This window comes from Sorex araneus, chromosome 6 (assembly GCF_027595985.1).
Source record: "Sorex araneus isolate mSorAra2 chromosome 6, mSorAra2.pri, whole genome shotgun sequence".
In the NCBI taxonomy this organism is placed as follows: Eukaryota; Metazoa; Chordata; class Mammalia; order Eulipotyphla; family Soricidae; genus Sorex; species Sorex araneus.
Window position 1 is genome coordinate 46,017,963 of NC_073307.1, and position 27,634 is coordinate 46,045,596.

The following is a 27,634-nucleotide window of genomic DNA, read 5'->3' on the forward strand; positions in this document are numbered from 1 at the left end:
AAACCATTGAGTACAAAAGGCTAAACTAGAGAAACCCAGGTACCACAAATAGCCTTTCCAGAAAACAGGTAACACTTAGTGGTCCTAGAATGTTCATCTCTGGGAGGCTTTATCTAATGGCTTGCTGAGATTTCTCTCCCAAATAGATAAAGAAATTAGTTGGCAGAAGTTATATATTAATGAAGAAACACTGATTCTCACAAATCATGTATGAATTGCAATAACTGTCAGGATTTTGTAAGATCTACTTCTAGGTATAAACCCAAAGTTTCTGGATTCTAGCTTAATATTTCTTTAAGAATTAGAGCAATATATTTGGGTGCTATGATTTCCCCAATCATTGAAAGAGCACTAGTCAGAGATCTTAATAGTGAATTTCTTTAAGCCCTTGATATACACATGTCTTGGCTCAGAGATAGTTAAATGTTTTGCTTCATTATGGTCAGCAACTTTCTCCTTGCAAGTGTCTCTTCTTTGCATTTGGAAGGTTATTCTTATTGCAACAGAATATGCAATATCTCTTCCCTAAATGATGAGTGCTAACTATTTATGGGTTTGCTACATGTTCTGAACACAGCTTTTGATTTATGTGTGCTTATACATACTTTCTTCCAGATTTTTCTTGTTATTTTCAAGTAGAGGTCTTTAGCTAGTTCAAGATGTGACCTCATGTTTTTATTTAACCTTAAATTTTAGGTATCATTCATTAAGCATATATACAAAAAGAAAAATAATGAAGAGGAAGGAAGGGGAGAAGAATAAAAGAAAGGATGTGTGGGTTTCTTCTCATTACCCAAATTCCTTGTCTATCATTCTTGTTATCACTGTAATTATTAGCCACAGTGAAAACCAACCCCTGTGGGCTGGAGAGATATAGCCTAATGAGTGCAGTGCATGTGGGAGAACAAGATTTGGTGCTGGGTATCACATGGCACTTCTGAGAGCTACTTCCGAGCACAGAACCAGGAAAACCACTGTTTGTGGCTCCCAAACAAAAACTAAAACAGACAACCCCACCACCACTCATTAAAGTAGTGTTCCTAGAACAGGGCTGGACTATAATCATTTATTTATGTATTTTATGAATTGTCTCTGGAACAGATAAGGAAACTGTTTTAGAATTTAAGTACCTTGCCAATTTTTCCCCAGTTCATATATATAAGGTTATATCTTACATTTGGATCATTTTTTTATTAGTGAATCACCATGGGGGTACCATTACAGACTTACAAACTTTCGTGCTTGCGTTTCAGTCATACAATGATCGAGTACCCATCCCTCCACCAGTGCCCATTTTCCACCACCAATGGCCCCAGTATCCCTCCCAACACCCCCACTGAGTCCTCTCCACTCCACCCCGCCTCTGTGGCAGGACATTGCCTCTCTCTCTCTCTCTCTCTCTCTCTCTCTCTCTCTCTCTCTCTCTCTCTCTCCTTTTGGGTGTTGTGGTTTGCAGCAGAGGTATTAAGTGGCCATCATGTTCGGTCTATAGTTTACTTTCAGCCCACCTCTCCCGTTCAGAGCAGGCCCTCCTAGCACCCTTTACTTTGTGGTCCCTTCTCTATCTGAGCTGCCTTTTCCCCCAGCATGTGGAACTGGCTTCTAAGATGTGGAGTAATCCTCCTGGTACTTATCTCTGCGGTTCTTTCCCATTCTGCTACTTTATATTCCACAAATGAGTGCATTCTTTCTATGTCTGTCCCTTTCTTTCTGACTCATTTCACTTAGCATGATATTTTTCATGTTGATACACCTATATGCAAATTTTATGACTTCATATTTTCTAACAGCTGCATAGTATTCCATTATGCAGATATACCAAAGTTTCTTTAACTAGTCATCTGTTCTTGGGCACTCGGGTTTTTTCCAGATTCTGGCTATTGCAAACAGTACTGCAATGAACATGTAAGTGCAGATGTCATTTCTACTATAGTCTTTCACATCTCTGGGATATATTCCCAGAAGTGGTATCGCTGGGTCAAATTGGAGTTCGATTTTTAATTTTTTTTCTTTGTGTGGGTCACACCCAGTGGTGCTCAGGGGTTATTCCTGGCTCTGCAGTCAGGAATCACTCCTGGAGGTGCTTAGGGGACTATATGGGATGCTGGGAATCGAACCTGGGTCGGCCGCATGCAAGGCAAACGCCCTACCTGCTGTACTATTGCTCTGGACCTTCAATTTCTAATTTTTTGAAAAGCATCAATACTGTTTTCCAAAAGGGCTGAGCCATTCGGCATTCCCACCAGCAGTCTCTGCATGGTTGACTTATATCTTCAGTGCATCATGGTCTGAAAAGATAGTTGATACTATTTCTATCTTCCTGATTCTATTGAGGTATGTTTGTGACCCAGAACATGGTCTATTTTGGAAAATGTTCTGTGTGTGCTGGAAAATAAGTGTGTATTCTTTCTTTTTGGGTTGCAAAATCCTGTATAGATCTATTAGCCCTCTCTCATGTATCTCTTCCTTCAAAGTCAGTGTTTCTTTGCTGAGTTTTAATCTTGTTGATCTATCTAGCAGTGATAAGGCAGTGTTGAAGTCTCCAACTACTATTGTGCTGTTAGCAATATCCTTCCTAAAATCTGTTAGCAGTTGTTTTAAGTATTTAGCTGGTCCCTTGTTAGGTGCATACATGTTTAGGAGTATGATTTCTTCCTGCTGTACATAACCCTCGACTAGTGGAAATTCGCCTTCGCTGTCCCTTCTAACCTTTTTCAACCTGAAATCTATGTTGTTGGATACTAGTATAGCCACCCCAGCTTTTATGAGGGAGTTGTTTGCTTGTAGGATTGTTTTCCATCCTTTGACTTTGAGTCTGTGTTTTCTCTGACTGTTCAGGTGTGTTTCTCGTAGGCAGCAGAATGTTGGGTTTAGTTTCCGAATCCATTTTGCTACTCTGTGTTTCTTAATTAGTGTATTTAGACCATTGACATTGAGGGAGATTATTATTGTCATGAGTTTTGTGCCATCTTCCTGTAGGGGTTTGTTGTGCTTGTAGGGTTTTATCTTGTCTTACAGTAGCCCCTTTAGTCCTTCTTTTAAGTTTGGTTTTGAGTCTTTGAAGTTCCTGAACTATTGTTTATCCATGAAATAGTGTATCATTCCTTCAAGTTTGAGTGAGAGTTTAGCCGGATAAAGTATTTTTGGTGATGTGTTCATTTCATTGATTTTTTTCACTATATTCCACCATTGTCTTTGGGCTTGGAGGGTTTCCTCTGATAGGCCTGCTGTAAATCTAAGGGGTGCTCCTTTGTAGGTGATTTCCTTCTTTGACCTTGCTGCTTGCAGTATTGTGTCTCTATCTGTGACATCCATCATTCTGACTATGATATGTCTTGGAGTCTTTTCACTAGGTCTCTTTTAGCTGGCACTCTTCAGGCTCCTTAGGTATGGATGCCTGCATTCTCCAACTCTGGGAACTTTTCAGCAATGATTTTTTAACTGTGGCTATTACATTGGGGTTGTCACTCTATCCTTCTGGTACTATGATGTTTCTAATGCTGTTCCTCTTGAAAGCATCCCCCCGGTCTCTGATTTGCCAAGGAGCTATTTTGAGGTCTTTTCCCATTGTTTGTTGTTGTCTGTAAGCTTCCTGCAGTTCATCTTCAAGCTCTCTGATTCTGTCTTCGGCTGTGGCCATTCTACTATTGAGGGCACCCACTGAGTTTTTAATTTCATCTACAGAATCCTTAATTTGTGACACTTCACTTTATAGCTTTTTGTTTCTGCTCTCATTTCTTGCTGTATTTTGTTGGCTGTCTGTTCCATTGTTTCTTTCATGTTGTCCTTTAATTTCCTGGATGTCTGTTGAGCCATTTCTTTGAGTTCATTGAACATCTTCAATATTTCATCTCTGAATTCTTTATCAGAGAGATCATATTTATGAGTAATGCTTGTTGAGGCACCTGGACCCTTTTCATCATCTTCTCCTTGTGGTGGGGATTTTCATTGTTTCTTCATGTTTTTGTAGTAGTGTGGTGGTGGAACCTTCCAGTTCACTCTCATTATTCCCCCCTTCCTCTCAGGTGCTCCTCAGCGGCTTAGGTGAGGTCTCTATTGAAGCTTCGGAGGATGTGTTCTTTTATATTAGACTTGTAGAGCTTCTTGTGATGCCAGTATTATGGTGCAATTAGAATACACTACTGGACTATTGTCCTAGTGTGTTTGAGATGGCCAGGATAATCTCCACATAGTTAGGTGATGAAAATGAAGTTGTGATTTAGGAGTGCCAGGAAAGGGGAAAATAATTTTGGTCACTCCCACTTCTGTGGAGATCACGCCCACTACCGAGATGTGAGTGGGGTGCCAGGTGGGGAGGGCAGAAATCTGGGAGAGGGAGAAAACCCCGGGAGTGTTGCTGGACGGTGGCACATGGGCTAATGGGATGGCACTTGGGGAGGTGGGCCGGCTCAGTGTGCCTGAGACGTGGGTGCCGGGAAAGTGGTGTCCCAGGTTCCATTACTGACCTGGGAGAGAGAGAAAACCCTCTCATTTTTAATTCCATTTTTAATTACAAAGTTTGTCCTCTAAATCATCCTATCATACTGCCACTAATCTCCTGGAGAACAGACATAAGGCCTGACTTCAGGTGCTATGGTCTCTAGCATCCCCAGATCCCACTATGACAGACTCTAAGGCAAAAGAAATCTAAGCCAAATAGCATGGTCTGAAACATTTTTTTGAAACACAATACAACTGGAACAGTAACACAGAACCCTTTCTTGCTTGCTTCTTCTAGCCCTTAAAGGTATTTTTGCTGCAGAACTAGGGAGCATCTGTGGAATAACAAGTGTGCCAAAGCAAGAGGACAGGAGGAAGAACAATCAAGAGGGGGAAAGGCTAGGAAAACTAACACAGTAAAGAATGAGGAAAAAATATATATGGTAATGCAGGAAAGAGGGGTCACAGAGAATGTTCTAGAGGGACTGGAGAGAATGGAGGAAGTTCTCTTCGAAGCAATTTCAAAAGTAGCTCACATAAAATTTTTTCAGAGATTCAAATAAAGACTGAGATTCCCAGGGGATTGCAATTGGATACATGTGCCACTCCTCTTTTAGTCTTTCAGACTACATCAATCTAATCATTGCCAAAGAATGAGTCACAGAAAAAGGACAGTGGCTCAGTCTCTAACTCAATCCAAGACTGATATGCAACTGCCCCTTGACAAGACAAATGTGTGTCCTTGTGTTGTGGTTGGGCTTGGACTGTCTCAGTGTACCCTAGTGCATGGATCTGGAAACTGATCGAGTGGCATCCAGTGTTGAAGAGTTTACCAAGGAGGTAGCATTATGGCATGTTGTGTTTCACCCTGAGACCTCCTTCTCATGCAACACATAACACTCAATGCATGTGGTTTTAACCATTCCTGCTGGGCCCCTTTCACTGTCAAGGACAAGATCACCCTGCCAACTCAGCAAAGGCAGCAGTAGCTTGTAGCAAAGTGGGCAGGAAGTCAGAGACCAAGGACCTTGTTTCTGATGATTGTTTTTAGCCTCCATTCCTACAGGACTATGAGGATGGAGACCCTTTCCCGTGCCACAATCGCCCCAGTTGTTTTACTTGAGAAGAATTATCTGTAAGATCCTTTGCAACTCTGACATTCTGATTCTGTGAGTAGCAGAGATGGTGGGTGACAGATACAGACCTTCTGATTGGGCACCATCTGTGTGTGGGAATGTTCTCCAAAGCTGTGGGTAATTGCTTTGGATCTGGCTTTTAATATTCTATTGTTAGTATCTGATACTTTATATTCCATGTGGAGGGAAGAGGCTTCACTGGAAACAGAGAGGATAATTTTTGGATTTTGATTTAAGTATCTGAAAATCCTCAATCTCTGAATATGTGAAATTATTTTGCAAAGCTGTTAAATGTATCTGTGGAGGATGGGCTGAGATGCCATAACTTAAAATGCAGCGAGATCACAACTGTCTCTCCTCGACCATATGTTTGATCAGAAACATTGGCAGAGTAGCTCAATATCCCTGATGCAAAACATCATTAAAGAAGAAGCTCCGATATTTTAACAGATGAGTTTTTAAATGCACTATCTGTTTTAATAGTTTTCGTAAAATCCTCTACCACTTATGCAGCATTTCTGTATCTTTTACCACATTTAAATTTCTTGGTCAGCTGGAGATTAGATTGAAGAATAAAGACTTTATGCTGAGTTTATCACCTCAGAGCAAAGTGGAACTGAAGGTCACAGGCAATGTAGAGGCCACAGTTGGGCTGCTGGTGATGGACAGGACTCTCTATATCCTGAACAGAAACACAAGCTCACACACACACAGAAGAAGATGAGAGGATGTGAACTTTGGGTCAAGAGGCAGCCTGGAGATTTTGTTCTGTTTTATTTTGTGTTGGAGTCACACTTGGTCATTCTCGGGCGTTACTCCTGCCTCTGTTCTCAGGGATCACCCCTGGTGGTGCTCAGGGGACCCTCTGGGGTGCCAGAGATCAAAACTGAGTCATCCATGTGCATGACAAGAACCCTCTCCACTGTCCTGTCTCTCCAGCCCCAGTTGCCTGGAGATTTCTAACTAAAGCCTCAGTTTCTTCAGCTCTTCAGATGGACAACATCAGGGCATGGCTCAGAGGGCTGAAGTACATGCTTTATATTTGGGATGCCTGGACTTGATCCTGGGCACTTGCAAGGTCCCCTGAGCACTTTCAGCAGCAGTCCCTGAAATTGAGTAGCCTCAAGCACTGTTGGGTGTGGTCCTTTTTGAAAAGGTACGATATCATTGTGTGTGGGTTGAAGTGGTAGCATAGTGGGTGGAGCGTTTGCCTTATTTGGGGCCGACCCGGATTCCATTCCTCTGTTCCTCTCGGAGAGCCCGGCAAGCTACCAAGAGTATCCCACCCGCACAGTACCACACAGTAGAGCCTGGCACCCTACCTGTGGCGTATTCAATATGCAAAAATCAGTAACAGCGAGTCTCACAATGGAGACTTTACTGGTGCCTTCTTGAGCAAATCAATGAACAAGGGGAGGACAGTGCTACAGTGCTAAATGTCCTCAATATTGACAGGAGGAAGTATTACACGTTAAATATTACATACTAACACACATATTAGTTTAATTTAAAAAAAAGAAGGCACAGGGTAGGGGGATGGGCTGTTTGAAGGGTATCAGTGTATCCAGTTCTATCAGGAAGTCTATCTTCTAAACTAGGGATTCTATCTATTGGCCTATTGGCAGATGTGGGAATAATTTATGTGGTGGGAAGAACTTCATGCTGTTTATTTATTTTATTTTTTTAATATTTTTGCTTTTTGGGTCACACCTGGCTATGCACAGGGGTCTCACTCCTGGCTCTGCATTCAGGAATTAACCTTGGTGGTGCTCAGGGGACCATATGGGATGCTGGAAATCTAACCCAGGTTGGCCATGTGCAAGGCAAACGCCCTACCCGTTGTGCTACCACTCCAGCACCACTAAGTGCTGTTCAATATTAACAATTTATGAAATAGGCTTATAATTACCTCTGTTCATGGGGACCAGAGAGATAGTAAAGTGAGCTGGGTACATGCCTTGCATGCGACTGACCTAGGCATTGAACCCAGGTCAGTCACATGTGATCCTTCAAGACCCACCAGGATTGATTCCTGAGTACAGAGCCAGGAGCAACCCTGAGCCCTGCTGGTTGTGGACCACAAACCATCCCCCAACCCAAAAATTTTACCTGTTTTCTAGAAATAGGGGAAGAGGAAGAGGAGGAAGAGACAGAGGCAAGTAGAAAAGAACAATCACTAGTTAAGTCATCTTTCACAAAATACTCCAGTCACAATGTGCACCAGACTTATCTTGCCATAAATGACTCGTAAGAGCCATACCAGTATCTGACTGTTCCCAGACTAGATAGCAGAGATGAGAAGGCAGGAAAAGAGTATGTGAGGCAACAGAAATTTTAATTATTCAAAATACTGCTCCCAAGTGATTCTTACCTAGCAGGTGGATGTTGAGTTAGTCCACCCTGACCTGAAATAATGTTTCAAACCAGAGAGTGAGGAAACAGTAATGAGAAAGTGCATGTGTGAGTGAGAATAAGATATTCAACATCACTGCCCAGGAATCAGAATCAAAGCACAAAATGCATGCAAACAGTAACAATTTGCTTCAGCACAGTGAATAAGGGGATATTTTTCAGTTTTTTATTGCACTGATGATGACAACATGAAAAAAGACTTAGTGATGAATCATGAAAATAAGAAGACAAGAAAAAAGAGAAATTTACAAAGCAACTGTTTTTTTCTTAAAGTGTCCTTCAGGTTACAAAAAGACAAAGGGCTTAAGAACAATCAGTTGATAAAAATTTAACTGAGGTGTCAGAGAAATAGTATAGGACCAGATTTGGTTCTTGGAACCACATGATCCTCTGAGTATCTCTGGGTGCACCATTGAAAACTCCTGAGTACCTCCCGGTGTGATCCAAAAAGCAAAAAGCAAAAAAAAAAAAAAAACACAAAACATGTAGGCTTGTGTGACATTAAAGTTCAATTACTCTAAAGTCAATGCCATTGGCTAATTCACTAATGTTTCTCAGTGTCTTCAAGACACAGTTTATCTGTCTTGACTATGTATTTAAGGAACTCTCAATCCAGACAGAATATTGACTGGAGCGTCTGTTATTTACCAAACGTGGGCTTTGTTCTATGGGGGAGGTACGCAAAGCTATGGACACATCCCTAATTAGTTTGAATTACTGTATCACTGTTACTGTCACTATCATCCTGTTGCTCATCGATTTGCTTGAGCGGGTACAGGTAACGTCTTCATTGTGAGACTTGTTGTTACTGTTTTTGCATATTAAATGTGCCACAGGTAGCTTGCCGGCTCTGCCATGTGGGCGAGATACTCTCGGTAGCTTGCTGGGCTCTCCAAGAGGGGCGGAGGAATCGAACCCCGGCCGCTTGCAAGGCAAATGCCCTACTGCTGTGCTATTGCTCCAACCAGTTTAAACTACAATCGGAGAAATTTATATTTCTTTAACTTGTCCTACATATTTTAAAGAGAAAAATTCAGTTTGGCTTCTCTCTGGCTTAACAAATTTCCAGTACCCAGCTGATTGAGAGAGAGCCTTAGTTTCAGAGCCTTTGGTAAGCAATGGTGCCAATTCATATTTTTTTAAAGATCATTTATACAACTAATAACACCCTCTTTGGTTTTTATTACATATGCTTGACTTTTCATTTATGGTCATGGCTTCTTTAACAAATACATGTTATCATTAAAGACATAATAATTTAATGATATCATGGGCAGAGTACTGATATAGTAAAAATGGGCACTGTCAGGAGTGTCCGTCTATCAAAAAAAATGCTGTGCTGGATGTTAAGAAAGTCCGAAGAGTTCATATTGAAACCATGATCCGGGTAGTAAGTAGGCTGGGCAGCAAATTGGGAAATAATATTTGAGGGCAGAAAGAATTCAGAGACAGGGGAATTCACTGTTTGGGGGAAACATTAATTTTGCATGCTTATTGCGCTGGAAGCAAAGCTGGAAGCTAGCTGAGGGGCATGTGCCGGAAAGCAGCTTGGTTAAAGCAAGAAGGGCTTTCTGTGCCCTTCACTCTCTGCCCACTTCAAATCACACTATATTGCTTATGGCTTTTCCATTACAACTCAATCCAGCTGGCATTTGCCACATGCTTGAATGCCCTTTTCATCCTTTTGAGTGATAGATGTGGAACTGCTTCTCTTTCCATGATTGTTATATACACAATGCCACAAGAAATCCATAGGCAAGAAGAATATGAATTTTGCAATACTGTTAAGGAAATGGCACTCTAAAAATCACCAAATACATGAATAGCTTTGTGTTTAGGTCTAGAACTCACACTTTTGGAAGGTTATGGACAAACTAGAATGAAAGAAGTTACCAGAATAGTCTGATGTGTGTGTGTGTGTGTGTGTGTGTGTGCGCGCGCATATGTGAGCACGTGTGCGCGCGCGCGCGCGCACACACACACACACACACACACACTCATGCTCTTTCCAAAGGCAGGAAATGAGCTACCAAAAAAAAAGGAATCACTAAGAAAATTATGGCTGGAGGAACCAGTTGGGATGGGAGATGCATGCCGAAAATAGATAATGGAACAAACACGATGATCTCTCAGTGTCTGTGTTGCAAGCCATAATGTCCAAAAGTACAGAGAAATTATGGGGAATATTGTCTGCTATGGAGGCAGGGGGAGGGTGGGAAAGAGGAGGTATACTGGGGATATCAGTGGTGGGGAATATGCACTGGTGGAGGGTTGGGTGTTTGATCATTGTGAGATTGTAACCCAAACATGAAAGCTTGTAACTATCCCACTGTGATTCAATAAAAAAAAATTTAAAAGTTAAACTTAAACTCTGAACTTCTTAATGAAAAATAACTTGTTTCTCTAGATCATTGCTGTATCCCAATTGCCTAGATCAGTCCCTGTATTACATTAGGCAGATGATTAAAAAGACAACAGGTAAAAGAAAACTTGACATCTGGGTTTTGATCTTTATTATGTTGGTATGACATAAATCCTAAGTAAATGATTTAAGCCTCTCTGTCTCAACAATCTGATCTAAAAGACTGGACGCAACATTCTACTTCAGGTTATTCTTAATACAAGCTTAAGAAATAACTTCATGGTGGTGGCCACAGGAAAATTTGGAAGAATGAGGTAAATGGTCATGATTCTGTACATACTCTCATCTCCATATATTTTGAGGAAAGTAATTCTATTCTCTTTCATATTTACAAAATCTCATTTGAACAAGTTTCCACATGTAAAAAATTATTGAAAAATCCCTGGGGTGTCCAAGTTCTTGTTATCATTCTAGCTATAAAATCCTAAGATTTTATAATTATAGAAGTAAAATTTGAACAACTTTGCAACAATTAGATGGTTCAAACAATAGAATGGATAATAATGTACTGTTCTTTATTGGGAGAAGATACAGAAAGCTATCAGATAAATATTTTTAGACGAGATCATGGTATTTATTAGAATATTTAACCAAATCAATCTAAATACAATACTGTGTCTAAAAATAAATGTTCTGCATTCTGTTAGTGTTCAGTGAAGTATTAAAGACTAGTTTAGACATTAGTCTACAGATGAACAGCAACGTCTTTAAAATCACGTGAACACATGTTAGAATCCTGGCCCTAGCACCTACCCTTTGCAAAACACTGGCCAAGATATCTATTTTCTCTGAGTCTCAGTGACCTTATGAGTAAGAATGAGATAATAGTACCTGCTTATAGAGAATATTTGTGATCCAAATTAGATTACACATGTAATGTACTTGGTTCAATGCCAGACAAACAAATCAGTACTCAGGAAATGAGTACTTAGATGATGATAAAGATGATGATATTTGTGGATGAGGAAACTAAACCAAATTAGTCCTAAGACAACTTGCTATACATTACATATTATACATATAGTATATACATTATGTGTTACATATATATACACGTTATATACACACATACACACACAAAACACTCTTTTCCTCAAACTCAGAAACTTCAAGGAGGCAATACCAATACATAAATAGAAGAAAAAATAAAATGTGCCAGCAATAAGAGACCGAAATATAACAGGAATAAAAGGAACATGCAGGAGCACCAAATGTATTTGTTTGCCTGGTTTATCAAAATATGAATCCATCTATTTCTCAGTGACTCAAAAATTCTCCAAGAATAATTCTGCAAACTGTTTCTAAGAATTTTATTAAAAATAACCAGAGACATGCTCAGAAATAAGATAATCTGTTCAGAAATCATTTTACTGGTAAGGAAGCACTTGGTTCTTGGGCTGAGAACCACACAGAGGGAACTTTATTGTTAATTTACCTAGCCAGAACAATTCATTGTGTTCCCCACTCAGAGGTGAACAAGGATTCACATCCTTTCTAGCAGGACAACAGCTAGAACATTCTGCATCATTCCTTTCCCCAAAGTTTACCTGTCCTTGCAGCTGAATTATTTTCTTACCTTTTCCTATACACATTCTTTGGAGACTATCCTGTCCCTTATCAGAAGGATATTATGGTGACTTTTTTTTTAATTTATTTTATTTTTTTTTATTAGTTTATTTTTAATTAGAGAGTCATCGTGAGGGTACAGTTACAGATCCATACATTTTTGTGCTCATGCTTCCCCCATACAAAGTTCAATAACCCATCCCTTCACCAGTGCCCATTCTCCACCACCCGTAAACCCGACATCCCTCCCCCCCTCCCCAGACCCGTCTCCCCCCACCCCACCCTGCCACTATGGCAGGGAATTCCCTTTTGTTTTCTCTCTCTGATTAGGTGTTGTGGTTTGCAATAGAGGTGTTGAGTGGCCATTGTGTTCAGTCTCTAGTCTGTATTCCACCCGCCTCACCCTTCCCCCACATGACCTCCAACCACATTTTACTTGGTGGTCCCTTCCCTGAGTTACCCAGAATGAGAGACCAGTATTATGGTGACTTTTATATCAAGCTATTTCTTTTCAGATCCTGTTCTTACAATGAAGCAGTGTTAAAGCAATGAGAGAAGGTCCTACTCACCTGTATGCTTGATTTCTGCTAAAAAAAAAAGAGGTTGGTTATGATCACGAGAACACAATGACCCATAATCCAGATTCTGAAAGTGTAATGTCTCATAAAACTCACAATGGTTTCTTCATTTTTTTCTCTCATTTTTACTTTCATTTTTCAAGGGAAGAAATTAAGGCACAGAGAGAAAGTAACTTGCTATCCTAAGTTCTTAACTGTCACTGTCACTGCCATCCCATTGATCATCATTTTTCTCGAGCAGGCACCAGTAATTCTCCATTTGTCCTAGCCCTGAGATTTTTTTTTTTTCTTTATGGGTCACACCTGGCAATGCAGAGGGATTGGCATTGAACTCTTGGCCCTGAACTCAGGAATCACCCCTGGCGGTGCTCAGAGGACCATATGGGATGCTGGGAATAAAACCCGGGTCAGCTCCATGCAAGGCAAATGCCCTTCCCGCTGTACTATTGCTCCAGCCCCATCCCTGAGATTTTAGCAGCCTCTCTTTACTCATTCTTCCCAGCAGTGTCGCATTGGAGGCTCTTTCAGGGTAAGGGGAATGGGACCCATCATTGTTACTGTATTTGGCATATCGAATATGCCACGGAGAGCTTGCCAGGCTCTGCCTTACAGTCAGGGTGCTCTAGGTACCTTCCCAGTTTCTCTGAGAGGGAGAACTAAGCTATAAGAAGTCTTCCGGGAGCATTGTTTTATAGTTTCTGGATCTTGGCTGTTGATGGGATTACACGGTGCCAGGGGCAGTTTGTGGGTGTGGCTGCCAAGCTACTGGAAAATGGGGTCCTTCTTAATAATAATACTAAATTACTTTGATGTTACTCTGGTTCCTCTGTCTTGATTGGGACTCTGTGTTGTTATTTTAAGAGTTCTGTAGCCCTGAGGATGGAGAGATTATACAGTGGGTAGGATTCTTGCCTTGTATGAAGCTGACCTGGATTCGGTCCCTGAAATCCCATACGGTTTCATGAGTTTGGGCTCCATGGTAGATGATGCAGAAGCTAAAAGCACTAGACTAGTAAGGCTGAGACTATAAGCTCAAATCCTGTTACAAGTGCTGAGGCAAAACTGATGTCTTTGCTATAAAAGATGGCCAGAACTCAAGTGCAGCCATACTCAAGGCTGCTGCCTATAAGCTCGAACAGCCTCATCCATAAGAGAATCTTCTAGAAATCCCAAGTATGTGGAACTTGTGACTGAAATTTCCAGGCTCACATGGAGTCGGGAATGGCTGACCTCTTCCCATCTCCCTGTGTTAACAGCACATGTGTAATGCACACATGTATCTATAGGTATACAAATATGACATATAATTTAAATGATTAAGAATTTGGAATACGTTGTAACAATATGCTAGTAATCTCTCATACAAGGGCTTAATGACTCCAGGGTGAGATGCAACACACTTTCTTCACATACTTTCTTCTAAGAAAACCTATTTTGATCATATTTAGCTAATATTTATAACAAGCCATACAAAATTTAGGGCATGTTATTGGGGCAGCCTTGGGTGGTGGTTGGGAAAATTCAAAATAATGGTGGTGGGAAGGTGTAATGATGGTGGGATTGGTGTTGCAATATTAAATGTAACAAATTATTGTGAATAACTTGGAAAAAGAGCACCCAGGAGTAGGAATGAGTTGTGGTTTTAATCCCCATTCCTGGTGCCATTCACATTCTGAGGCAATCTTGATATCTAGGGGGATGGGGAAGTAGGAAATCCTAGATTGAAGAGACATTTATTTATTTCCAGCCTACGTTTACTTCTTCATTTTTGAAATAGAAATTCATTTGATATTTTCAACAAAAAGAATATCAAGTATCATACATAGTCAGCATCTGCAGAGCTTAGGATGGGTTCCTGATTTAAATAAATTCCCCAAATATCCCAGATTATCAGAAAAATAACTTTTTTTTAAAAAAAAGTGGCCTCTAAATTGGCAGTAGTATAATCTCTATAGCATCCCTTTCCTCTAAGAATCATTTGAGAACTCAATCATCTTCAACAACCAAAGTGCTGACACCAGCTTAAGTAGGTGCTGCTCCCTGTTGTTGAACTGCACCATGGAAGAATGTCTGAGGATCTGCAACTTGCATTCTCACAATGGAAGGGTTTGAGAACATCTTCAGCCTCTCACCCTTCCTCAGCCATGCTGACTGATGTTCCATCAATATTTTCAATGTCTGATATCAACCAACCCTTCAAAAGTGACTAACAGGTATCCATTATCTTCCTTCCACTTTATCAGGAACTCTCTAGTAAGGGAATCCAGTCAATTTATCATTTTATGCTAAAGTGTATTTCCTTATCACTCAGTTCCTTCTCTCTCTCTCTCTCTCTCTCTCTCTCTCTCTCTCTCTCTTTGTCCCCCCCTTCTCTCTCTCCCTCTCCCTGCCCCCTATGCAGAATGAATTGGATGACTTGCTCAATAAGGACTTAATAACAGACCTTAGATATAAAATGTTTGTGTCTTGAATCTTCTTTTCTCTAAGCTCAGCATCCCTGTATCTCTAGTTCCTATTCATGTGTCATAAATTCTGCAAATAAAAAAAACCATCGTGTTTTGCCCTCTTCTGGACAAATTCAGCTTTGTAAGATGGGGCTTTACTACTCCAATGGGCCGATCCCCTACATCATCACAGTGAGGACTCAACATACATTTGCAGGGGGTCTGGTTTCCTGGTGGGTCGCTTAGTGTGCTTGGAGGCAATTCCTTCCTGAACAGCTGCTCTGACTAAATCGGGAGAGCTGCATCCCTGCCAAGTACACACTGTAAGAGAACAAGCTCAGGGAGCCTATCTGTGGAAAGGGCTTATCTGGAAGGTTACTGCCAGCTCCCCCACCACACAAGTTCAGGGCCCTTCCTCCAAGATACCTCATCATCACTTTCTATTATTTATTTTCTTTGATTATTCTTTGTCTTGTCTTGGGGATGGACATGGATTAAGATGACCCAAGTGGTGCTGCAGTGGCCAGGGGTGTATTAAAGTGGGCAGATGAAGGTAAGCATACTCAAGACATTGTGATGGGACCTCTCTTGCTGCCCATCAGAAGCACTAAAGAGGTGCTGCATTGCAAGGTCACGAGGATTTCTCAGTCTCTTAGAAGAGTTTCTACTTCAGTATTGGAATATGACAATTCTTTGCCATGCTGGGAGACTGTACATTGACAGAGGTTTGCATTGCTGGTCCCTTCCCACTAGAAGCTGGTTCCTTCCATCAGTGACTTCATACACTACCCATTATCCCTTGGTCAGCAAAACCATCTCCAACTAGGAAGTCAAGGTTTCCATATACTTTCTCAGCAGTGTAAGAGATGGAGCTGGGCTTAACCCTGAAGCTTTGTTTATTGGTGCTGAGGCAGATAATGACTGCTTGATGGTCAGTAAGAATTTGAAGATAGGCTTCTGACTCTTCACTTCAGTGGTGAAGTGCTCCTCCACCCTGATGCACATCAGACTCTCAGGTATTGATTAAGAGTTCCAGGTAATACCTGTGTAAGGCCAGGGTCAAGGGTCAAAGCATCCCACATTACTCCTACTTTTGATCTTGGACAAACTCTTCTGGGAAGCTAGGGTGTTGGGTGCTGTTTGGGAACCTACCTTAAAGAGGCATGCAGTTTTACTAGACTGTGCACATCATTCTCAGAGGCCCTCAAAATGCTAATGCCATAAGAATAGGGGCACTTGCAGAGAAAGATAAAAAATAAAGCAAAAAATAGATACATATATGATGTATCCAACTTACTAAACATAGTTGGTACCATGCCTTATGCTGGATCATAGTAACAGCTACAGGCCATTAAAAAAGCTAAAGGGTATATTAAAGACAATAACCTGAAATGGTTAGCACAGGGCATGATACATCCAGGAAATAAGTCTTGTTTTATGTTGCTTAAACAATTACTTATAAACAGTGAAGGATTTCATTCTATTCTGATTTTTCTCCAAGCAGAGGGAGTGCCACCTTCCTTATTTAAGGAGAAGTATTTGGCACCCAGAGGTTTCTATCGACTCATTTCTTCAGAAATGCTTCTCAGGAAGTTGAGAAAATAAACTGGAAAATGGAGAAAGATGTTTAACTTAGATATGAATAATGTCAGATATACAATTATAATAACAGAACCATTTCCACTCATAGAATGCTTTGAGTGACAAAGCTTTGTGCTCAAGATACTGTGTGCTCAGTACATTGTGCTCACTCCTGCACATATGTTATCGTTGTAACCTTAACAAAAACCCTAGGGAACGGGTTAGAAGGTCTTAACACTATTTTACAAAGGAGGAAATAGACTTCAAGATGTCCGGTCATGTGGTAAAGGTTACAGTGACAGATCTGAGATTGCAAATAACAGCTCTGAGCGGGGACTGAAACTCAGGTGTGTGGGCCTCCAGCATCTGTAGCCATTGTGCTACTCAATTAAGAACCAAAATACTTCTTCTAAATCAGCAGCAGGGATTTTTCCCTTGACAGTACATCTCAGAGGAGGGCATAATGTTAACATAGGGTGGGCATCCTGGAGGACAGTTTGGGCCACACAATTACCAAATTTCAGAGGACAGACCCATTCTGCAAACAGCACTGATTCTTCTCTAGAGAATAACAGCAAGGTAAGAGGAGCTCACCTGATGCTGTTATTCTCATTGTTTACCTGTGACCAAAGTACTTTTCTGTGAAGTTGTTACTGAGTGTTGGGGCAGGACTAAGCACAGGGCCAGCAGTACAACTGCTTGTGCAACACAGTCGCAGCCACAGGAGAACCCAGAACTTAGTCTAATGATCTAATTGTTGCCATTTTTAAAATTTTGGTGGTGGTGGTGGTAGTGTGTGTGTGGTTTGGGGGGAGGGGCGGGGCTTGGACCACACCCAGCCATGTTCAGGGCTTACTCCTGGTTCTGCACTCAGGTATCCCTTCTGGCAGTCTCAGGGGACCAGGGAACCTAGTGCCTGGGAACCTGGGTTGGCTGCATGCAAGGCAAGTTCTTACCCACTGGACTATAACTCTGACCTTAACTTTAATTTCTTCTTTAAACTTATGTGTGGGACAGAGAAGTCATACACATGAGAAATCGGTGTGCATCCACATTGCTCTTGGCCTCTACACTTTTTAGAACATGGGTTTCTGGTGGATTCACTAGGCATAAAGTATTTAATAAGCCTCAAAGGAGAAACAAGCTTACTGTATTCTATTTACAAAGAACATTTGCCCTTTTCCTGCCACGTTTCTTGGTGGCAGCTTCTGATTATGCATATCCATAAATCCTGGATCCACTGAAATGCTGTCCTCAAGTTTCACATCAACACATCCTACTTGGTCCATGACTATACCAAATAGGTCATGGGCCCTAAGAAACTATGTTTTCTATTTGAACTACAACTTTCCAGGTGCAGAAAGAAATGAGTGTTGTTCTCAGAATCATGAATCATCAAGGAACCTTATAATGTCTTTTAACGTTGGTGCTACTTCCCTCTACAAAATCCGTGTGTTCAAAATGCTAGCATAAAAAGAAAGGATAGGGGCCGGAGCGATAGCACAGCGGGTAGGGCGTTTGCCTTGCATGAGGCCAACCCGGGTTCGATCCCCAACATCCCATATGGTCCCCCAAGCACCGCCAGGAGTAATTCCTGAGTGCAAAGCCAGGAGTAACCCCTGAGCATCGCTGGGTGTGACCCAAAAAGAAAAAAAAAGAAAGGATAAAATAGGGCAAAACATGACTCCTTCCCTTTTTTAATCCTTCTTGACTCAACCAGTTGTTGGCCAGAGAGTGTTTGTGAAACATTTCACAAACAACATATTTATGGAAAGTGTGTGTATTCAAGAAGTGAAAGAAAAGTAGTGGTATTTTTTTTCTGCACTTACTGGTTCAAAAAAACACATAAAGTGTGTCTGATCTACAAAATACAATTTGTGGGCCAGAGATATCGTACAGGGAGTGAGGAGTTGATCTTGCACAGGGCAACCCTGATTCAGTGCTCCAAGAACTTCCAGGAGTAAACCCTGAGTACAGAGTTAGAAGCTCTGAGCACTGCCAGGGGTGATCCTAATCCCTGGTGCACCCAAAGGGAAAAAACTAAAAGCAGATTACAGTTTGTATTATTTTACAATCCCCCATAACAAGTTAAATGCTCTTATATCTGCATATAAAACTGACATTAATCATGCATAGTTGAATGGCAAATTAATGCTAATAATTTAAAGTTGTCTTTTATTTTTCTACTGGAATAAAGATAAATATCAAATGAAATGTACAGTTATAAGTTTCAGAAAGGACCTAAGAGTAAGGTTTTACATTTTCATGCCTTTAATGATGAGTCTCTCTTGCTCTTTAAATAGTATGTTCCATTTTTGTCTTGTCATGAGTCCACAAAGTACAGAGCCAGCCCTGGACCATGTTGGGAGATACGACGGGGCACCCTATCCATCTTTAATTCACCCAGATTAAGTCTCCTTTTTCAAAACAATGAGGCAAATGTTGAATCCAGTTGTGACCTCCAAAGTTCAAAGTAAAGGCCAAAAATATTCTTTAAATGTCAAGCAGCTTTCTAATATTAGCAGAAACCTAGAAGGACCCAAAGTAAATTAAATTAATTTTTTTCTTTAGCCCTGAGTAATCTTCCAATTTAGAATGCAAGAGCCTTTATTCAAAGGTGGAAACATCAAAATTAGAAATTGGTTTCACAGTTATTTCAAGTCTGAAATTCATGTCTTCTTAAAACTGCAGTCCAGGTGAAGAATAGGGTGTCATAAGAGTAATTTGCACATTCAACAAATACATGAACTCGTCAATGAGCTATCCCCAGGATAGCTCATTTTGGGAATAAAATAGACATAGCAGCAGCCCTCATGTCTCACCTGGCTGGAGAGACATATAATAAATAGGCAAATAAAATACAAACATGGGACTGGAGAGAGTGTAGTGGGTAAAATTTTTGCCTTGCACACAGACAACCTGGGTTCAATCTCTGTCACCATATATGGTCTTTCAAGCCCTCCTAGGAGTGATCCCTGAGCACAGAGCAGGGGGAAAGTCCTGAACACAGCCAAGTGTGGCCCCAAAGTCCTCCCAAAAATGAAAATATATTTTCTGCTTATTACTAGTTATAAAGGAAGCAACAAATGACAGCAAGTGGAAAAGCTTCTTTACTATCAATTTTTTGTTATATTTATCTCTACTTCTGTATTTTCCTCTTCTATGGTGTCCGCGTATCAATCTGGATTTGTGAATATTTTGTATAAGAATATCAAAAATTTGCATAGAATACCCACTAACATGGCTTGTTTCTGGTTGGGTTTATTATTAAGTATAATCCAAGGAAGGAAAAGCTCAGATTGGCTTTTTCTAGAGAAAGGCTTTTTTTTTTAAGTCCAGAGTTTTTTTCACAATACAAATATTTTATGTAGGGGCTCTCCCAAAGAGTGCTCACCAGGCTTGAGAGACCACACTCAAATATCCTCAGCCCAGATGTGTGAGCTGGATGATTCAGTGCTCAGTCTGACAACGTAGTGCTGCTCCGACCCAGACCAGGGTCATCCAGAGGCCATGCAGTCACCAAGGATCAAGCTTAAAGCTTGGATCTTGTGTATACCATCCATACTCTCCACCTCTTAGAACAATCTTTCTAGTTCCCCCCCACCCTAAAGAACCTTAAAAACATCACTTATAAGCAAATAATGAATTAAAGATAGAGAAATTAAAATTAATTCCGTTCATAATAGTGCCTCAGAAAATCAGGTATCTAGGAATCTGTCTAACAAAAAAGGTGAAAGACCTATACAAAGAAAACTACAAAACACTATTAAAAAATAGTGAAAACAAATGGAAACACACCTCCCTGCTCATGGATTAGAGGATGAACATCATCTAAATGGCAATATTTCCCAAAGCATTGTACAGATTCAATGAAGTCCTTGTGAGGATACCCATGATATTTTCCAAAGAAATACATCAAACATGCCTGAAATTTATATGGAACAATAACCCCTACAAATAATGAAAGGAATTCTCAAGAGAAAGAAGATGGGAATCACTTTCCCTACCATACTCCAAAAACGTAGTAATTAAAACAATATGGTACTGGGATAAGGACAGTATCACTGATATCAGATGACTGTATCACTGTATCACTCTCATTCTATTCAGCACTTTGCTCAAGCAGGTGCCAATAACGTCTTCATTTGTCCCTGTCACGTGCTAGTGTAGCACAGTGGCATCTGCTCGCTCCAGGAACACGAAGAGCACATTGTTGTTACTGTTTTTGGCATATTAAATACATCCCAGGCTCTGCCATGCAGGAAAAAAATTCTACAGGAAATATTGTACTGCTCTCTTCCGGGAGCTTTGTTTTATAGTCTCTGGATGTTGACCATTGATGAGATTACACAGCCCCAGAGTTTGTGGGTGTGACTGCCAAGCTACTGGAAAACTGGGGATCTGGGTGGAGGAGGCCCAGTCCTGATCTGAGCAGGCTTGGAGATCTTGGCCACGGGTCCTGCATACCTGGGTTCTTCTGCCATTCCTTCATGCATGAGGCTCATTCAAGCGTGTGGAGAGTGGCCTTGATCATGGCTGTGGCTGGGTTCTGGAGGTTTTCAGCTGCCAGGGCTCTGCTTGGGGCAGGGAGGGAAACTCAACCCGCCCCTCTCTGAGGGGGCCTTGGTGAAGACAGCCTGGCATGGGGGCAGGAGATTCTGCATTGCTCTCTTCTGGGAGCTTTGTTTTATAGTCTTTGGATTTTGGCTGTTGATGAGATTACATGGCATGGGGGCAGTTTGTGGGTGTGACTGCCAAGCTACTGGAAAACTGGGGATCTGGGTGGAGTAGGCCCAGTGCCAATCTGAGCAGGCTTAGAGATCTCAGCCCCGGGTCCCGCAAACTTGGATTCCTCTGTCGGTTCCTTCATATCAGATCAGTGGAATAGAATTAAAAATCAAGGGAGATATATTCAGGTATATCATTGATAAATGAGAAAAAATATGAAGTGGAGCAAGGAAAGGTCTCATCAACAAGTGGTACTGGGAAAACTGGTTAGAGACATGCAAAAAAATGAACTCAGATCCTTTCTAAGATTTTTGTGATTACACAAAAATCAAATAAAAATGAATTAAAGACCTCAATGTTAGACCTGAATTCATAAGTTACAAAGAGGAAAATATAGGCAGAATTCTCCATGACATTTGAGCTAGAGGCAACTTTAAGGATTCAACGGCATTGACTAAGCAAGTGGAAGCAAACTTAAGTTAAGAAGCTTCTGCACCTCAAATGATGCCTGGAGGAACCAATTGGGATGGGAGATGCATGCCGAAAGTAGATAATGGACCAAACAATGACCTCTCAGTGTCTGTTTTGCAAGCTATAATGCCCAAAAGTAGAGAGAGAGTATGGGGAATATTGTCTGCCATAGAGGCAGGGGGAGGGTGGGAAAGGGGCGGGTATACACTGGATATTGAGGAATGTGTACTGGTGGAGGGATGGGCGTTTGATCATTGTGAGATTGTAACCCAAACATGAAAGTTTGTAACTATCTCACAGTGATTAAATAAAATTAAAAAATTGAAAAAAAAGAAGCTTCTGCATCTCAAAGGAAATGATGACCAGGGCTGAAGTGATAGCACAGCGGGTAGGGCATTTGCCTTGCAGGCGGCCAACCCAGGTTTGATTTCCAGCATCCCATATGTTCCCCTGAGTACCACCAGAAGTAATTCTAAAGTGCAGAGTGAGGAGTAACCCCTGTGCATTGCCAGGTGTGACCCAAAAAGAATAAAAAGGAAATGATGACCAGAATACAGAGATACCTTACAGACAGGGAGAAGTTATTTGCCCACCATTCATCTGATAAAGTTTATATATCTAAGATACATAAACCACTGGTAGAATTTTACAAAAATAAAAGTACAACCTATCAATAAATGGGGAGACGAGATGAACAGAAACTTCCTCAAAGAAAAAACCCAAATGGCCAAAAGGCATATCACCTCACACCGGAGAGACTGACACTCATCAAAAGAACAACACCAACCAGTGTTGGTGAGGATGTACGGATGGGGAGCACAGGAAAGTGACCCCTATTCGCTGCTGGTTAAAATGATGAGAAGTCCAGACTTTTTGGAAATCAATAATGCTAGGAAAATCAAAATGCTAGGAATTGAACTTCCATGTGACCTAGCTATTAAGGTATCATATTCCTTGGACCCAAAAATCATAATGCAGAAAAGATATCTGCATGCCTATGTTCATTGCAGCACTATTCACAATAGCCGAAATCTGGAACAACCCAAATGCCCAAGAATAGATGATTGGATAAAGGAATGATGGTATACATACATGATATACTTCTGGACTATCATAAAAGATGAAGTCATAAAAATTGTTGCTATGTGGATGTACAGGGGAATGAGATCCAGCTTGTTACTGGATTTTGCATATGAATACACCATGGGAAGCTTGCAAGGCTGTCCCATGTGGGCGGATACTCTCAGAGGATTGCCAGTTTCTCCCAGAGGGAGAAGTAGGCAAAAGCGGCCGTGTGCTTCTGAGAGCTTGCTTTTAAGTCTCTCTGGATGTTGGCCGTTAATGGGATTGACCCTGAAGAGCCCCCAGTGCAACATCGTTAGGAGGGCCGAGTTGAGATAGACTTCTAAGATCTCAGGGAAAGGACGAAATGAGATCTTACTGAGCCCACCCGAGAAATTGGTGATTAACAGGATATTATGATTGTGATCGTGATGTGGATGTATATGCTGAGTGAAGTTAGACGGAGAACAGACACAGAATGATCTCTCACATGTGATAAATATAAAAAAACATAATAGAAGACTAAAAATACCTCAAGGCAATAGATAAAAACAAAGAGTTTGCGAACTGGTCTTCAGCAAAAAGCTTGCCACTGAAGTGGGGTGGGGTCAAAGGGGGGAACACCAAGACAATGATGGTGGGGAAAAGTACCTGTTATAGAGGAAGGCAGGGGAATAGGAAACTAGGTGCATTGGTGGAGGGAAGTGCACACTGGTGGTGGAATTGGTGTTGTTAGAACATTACACACCTGAAAGTCAACCATAAATCACTTTGCAACTTTGTAATTCACACTGACTGATAGTTTAAAAAATTAAAAAACCTTGTGTGTTTGTGTGTTGTGTGAGTGTGTTTGAGTTACATCTAGCCGTGTTCAAAGCTGATTACTGGCTCTGCTCTCAGAGTTCATTCCTGGCAGAGCATGGCAGATTATATGGGGTGCCAGGGATTGAACCATGGTCAGCTGCAAGCAAGACAAGTAACTTAACCCCTGTACTATATACTTTCCATTATATTTTATATTTTTATATACCCACTCATCAATGCTGGGGGGAGGGGAGTGGTCGGTGACTATTCCCAGTGAGCAAGAGTGCCCATAGCCACTGGTACTCAGGGGGATTGTAGAGCCAGGGATTGAATTCAGGGCCGACTCAAATATGCTAAATATGTGCTAAGTATCTCTTGACTCACCAATTTGGCCCCTAGATAACTTTTTTATGGCGATGAAAACTATCTTCATTTGTGAAGTCTAACCCAGCAGTTTAACGCCAGGCCACTGCTAAGCATTTGAATTCTGGCTAGCTGTTATCTCAGCACATATCCAGAAAGACCCATTTCAGTAAAGAGCATGCAATAAAGAAGACTAAGGAGAGATAACGGAGTAAAAGGAGATTCTGTGGAATATGCTTGTAGGAGTTCTCAGAGATAAAATATTCTAGGTTGAGACCAAGTCAACGAATAAAAGGGAGTTAATGCCAGCATAAGAGCAGAGAAGCTCCAAAGCTAAACTTCATATGCAATCTCTCTGCTTATGTTGCTTAACTTATAAACAGTCTGTTCTTATAACATAATTATCTCTCATGAGGACAAAACTTTTCATAAATGCAAAGCAATTTCATATCCATTATCTTGTTTGATTTACATGACGAGGTATTTAGATAGGCAGGAGAGGGCTTATTTACCCAAGAAGCTAAAACTGGAATCTCAGTGGATTTCATAGGGGAAAAAAATCTCTGTTTCAGGGTTATTGTCAGAATCTCCAAATCCCACCTCTGCCTTAGATTATGTGAACCAAAAAATTGTAGTGAGTCTAAAAGTGGGGAGAAGGATAGACTAAGTCAGGGGAGAACGGACAGAAGCATTCCCTCAGTTCCCTGCCAAGTCTTGGGGGTCCAACATTTCACTAAGCTTTGAGGATACAATAGGAAGGAGATTTATAAGAGCCTTGGAATCCATCCAATGGACAAAGAAGCCCCAAGCAAATCAAATCTATAGAGCTTGTTCCTTAGTGCCTGTACTTATGGGACTCAGTGTTCGCATCTATTGTGGCCACACTGTGGTTTCCAAATGAGTAGAAGAGCCTGAGGAATGCCTGAGTTGAGGCAAGTTTCCAAAGAAATTTTCTCCCACATTTTAACATTTAATATTTTATAAAATTATTATCCTTTAATAGATTATCCAAAAAGAGCCTAAGACTCATAATATGTCACACCCTGGAAGCAGAATCAATGTCAGTATGCAGTGAAACATTCTAAACCTTGAAAGCTTACAACTGTAATGCTCAAAGTAATGATTCTGACATCTCAGAGTCATATTGGCAAAAATGTGATTTTTCTAAAGCTATCGACATTTAGTGAGTAGGGCAGTGGTTTTCTGCTAAGCATTTAGATAGTTCTAAGAGACTAGTCTTGAAGGACAAAAATTTTTTAAGTAACCATATCCTTCCTTCCTTCCTTCCTTCCTACTTTCCTTCCTTCCTTCAGGAAAATAGAAGGTGGTGGAACAATGAAGATACTCATTTTCTTTTAACTAAGTTGAAGTTCTTTCGATCAGGTCTGTGTTTGGTATAATAATTAAATTAGCTTGAGTCTTACTAACTGAAAAAAGACAAATTTAATTACATATGTATGGTACCCAAAATGAAGATATAAAGACTCAAGACGTTTGTCGAAGGAGGAGGTAAAAGTCTGTTTCTGAAAAGGCACTAACAAGCAGAAAAAAAAATGGGAAGAGTCAAGCAAGTGGAAAATACTTAACATAGATGTAGAACTTTTGATTTCAAAATTAAACTAATTTTTGGATCCATAACCTTGAGAAAGGAAGTTTTTGTAAGGGTATTATTTCTGCATCAGAAACCTCAGTACACCATCTGCATCGTGAGATAAAATTATAAAGAAGAAATATGTGTCTAGGGAGTACCAAATTATTTTGTTTGTAGTGAGTTGAGCTTGAAATGGATTTCAGAAAATGCGATCCTATTCCTTACTTTTTAATTAGAAATGATTTATACATGACTACTTAAAGAAGTAGGTGGGGAACTGGGACAAAGGTAATGGACAAAAGTTGACTATCTGATAGAGTATATGATGTTAAATGTTATATCCTTGAATCCCAACCAGGAACAGTGCTGTAAATCACAGTGCCTATTTTTTTTTTAATTAAGTGACAATAAGTTCAGGGAAATGATTCAGTGGGCTTGAAGTGATCCATAAGGGTTCAGTTCCCAGTTCATGTGGTTCCCTGAGCACTGTGCTGGGCGTGCCTTCCAAAAAAAGTAAGAAGGAAGACGGTATATAATGGGACATTATTATGTTCTTCAAACTTTTTAACAATATTGAAATAGGAGAGTATCACTGTCATCCCGTTGTTTATCGATTTGCTCGAGTGGGCGCCAGTGATGTCTCCATTTGTCCCTGTCTCGTGGTAGTGTAGCCCGATGGCATATTGGGGGCTCTTTCAGGGTCAGGGGAGTGAGGACTGTCTTTTGTTACTGTTTTTGTACTGTTTTTGGCGTATTTAGTATGCCATGGTGTGCAGGTGGATACTCTCAGTAGCTTGCCAGGCTCTCCGAGAGGGACAAAGGAAATACCGCATCACTCTCTTCTGGGAGCTTTAAGAAGAGAGTAATGTAAGAAATTAAGATACTGAACTATCAGTGAAAAACCCCAGAGGGACATATAACAAAAATATAAAGAAATAGTTCACTGTATCACTGTCATCCCGTTGCTCATGGATTTACTCGAGCGGGCACTGGTAACGTCTCCATTGTAAGACTTTTTACTGTTTTTGGCATATTCAATACGCCAAGGGTAGCTTGCCAGGCTCTGCCCTGGGGGCAAAATACCCGCGGTAGCTTGCCGGGCTCTCTGAGAGGGGCGGAGGAACCGAACCCAGGTCAGCCGCGTGCAAGGCAAACGCCCTGCCCTCTGTGCTATCACTCCAGCCCACGGAAATAGTTACATAAAAAAAAAAAAAAGAAGGGCTGGAGCGATAGCACAGCGGGTAGGGCGTTTGCTTCGCATGCAGCCAACGCGGGTTCGATTCCCAGCATCCCATATGATCCCCCGAGAAACGCCAGGAGTAATTTCTGAATACAGAGCCAGGAGTAACCCCTGAGCATTGCCGGGTGTGACCCAAAAAGAAAAAAAAAAAAAGAAGAAGAAGAAGAAGAAGAAGAAGAAGAAGAAGAAGAAGAAGAGATGCAGTTTCATTTTCTCTTGACCAGGGTAGAAGTCATAGGTAGGAAATTTAGACTCACTATATGAAGGACATTTCAAACTTCAACACAGTCCAAGCACCAAGCAGGTTCATCATGATGTAAACTTCTAGGTGAGGGAGGTAACTCAAAGAGGTAGGGCACAGGCTTTGCATGCAGGAGCCCTGGGCTCCACGCCAAGTACCACACAGTCCCCAGAGATTCACCCGGGCAACATCCTAAGCACAGAGACAGGAGTAGCCCCTAAATACTCCTGGGTGTGGTGATGTAAAAAAAAAAAAAGAGTAAGTTCCCCCTGTTGTACAGATTGTTGACTATCATCATGATGAGAAAACTCCTGGTCAGGCAATTTTTTCATACCTGTTTAGTCTGGGGCACAAGCCCAAGGTGTCCACTGTACTATTATGAAATACTTTCCCATCCCTTTCTTCAGGCTGTGAGCTCAGTGAATGCTAACTCTCATACATTCTTATTTCCACCATCTCTCACGTATTGCCTGACACCCGAGGTGCAAAGAATCAAACATAGTTACAAGTCAAACACAGAATCAAGCCTTGATACCTAATCAATTAAGTTTCGAA

The 27,634-nt window shown here is 41.0% G+C and overlaps 1 protein-coding gene across 5 annotated transcripts in view; it reads right to left on the reverse strand.

The window, feature by feature from the left end:
* Positions 1-27,634, reverse strand: part of HTR4 (5-hydroxytryptamine receptor 4) — a 210,323-nt gene that overhangs the window by 44,274 nt on the left and 138,415 nt on the right. The window lies entirely within an intron of this gene.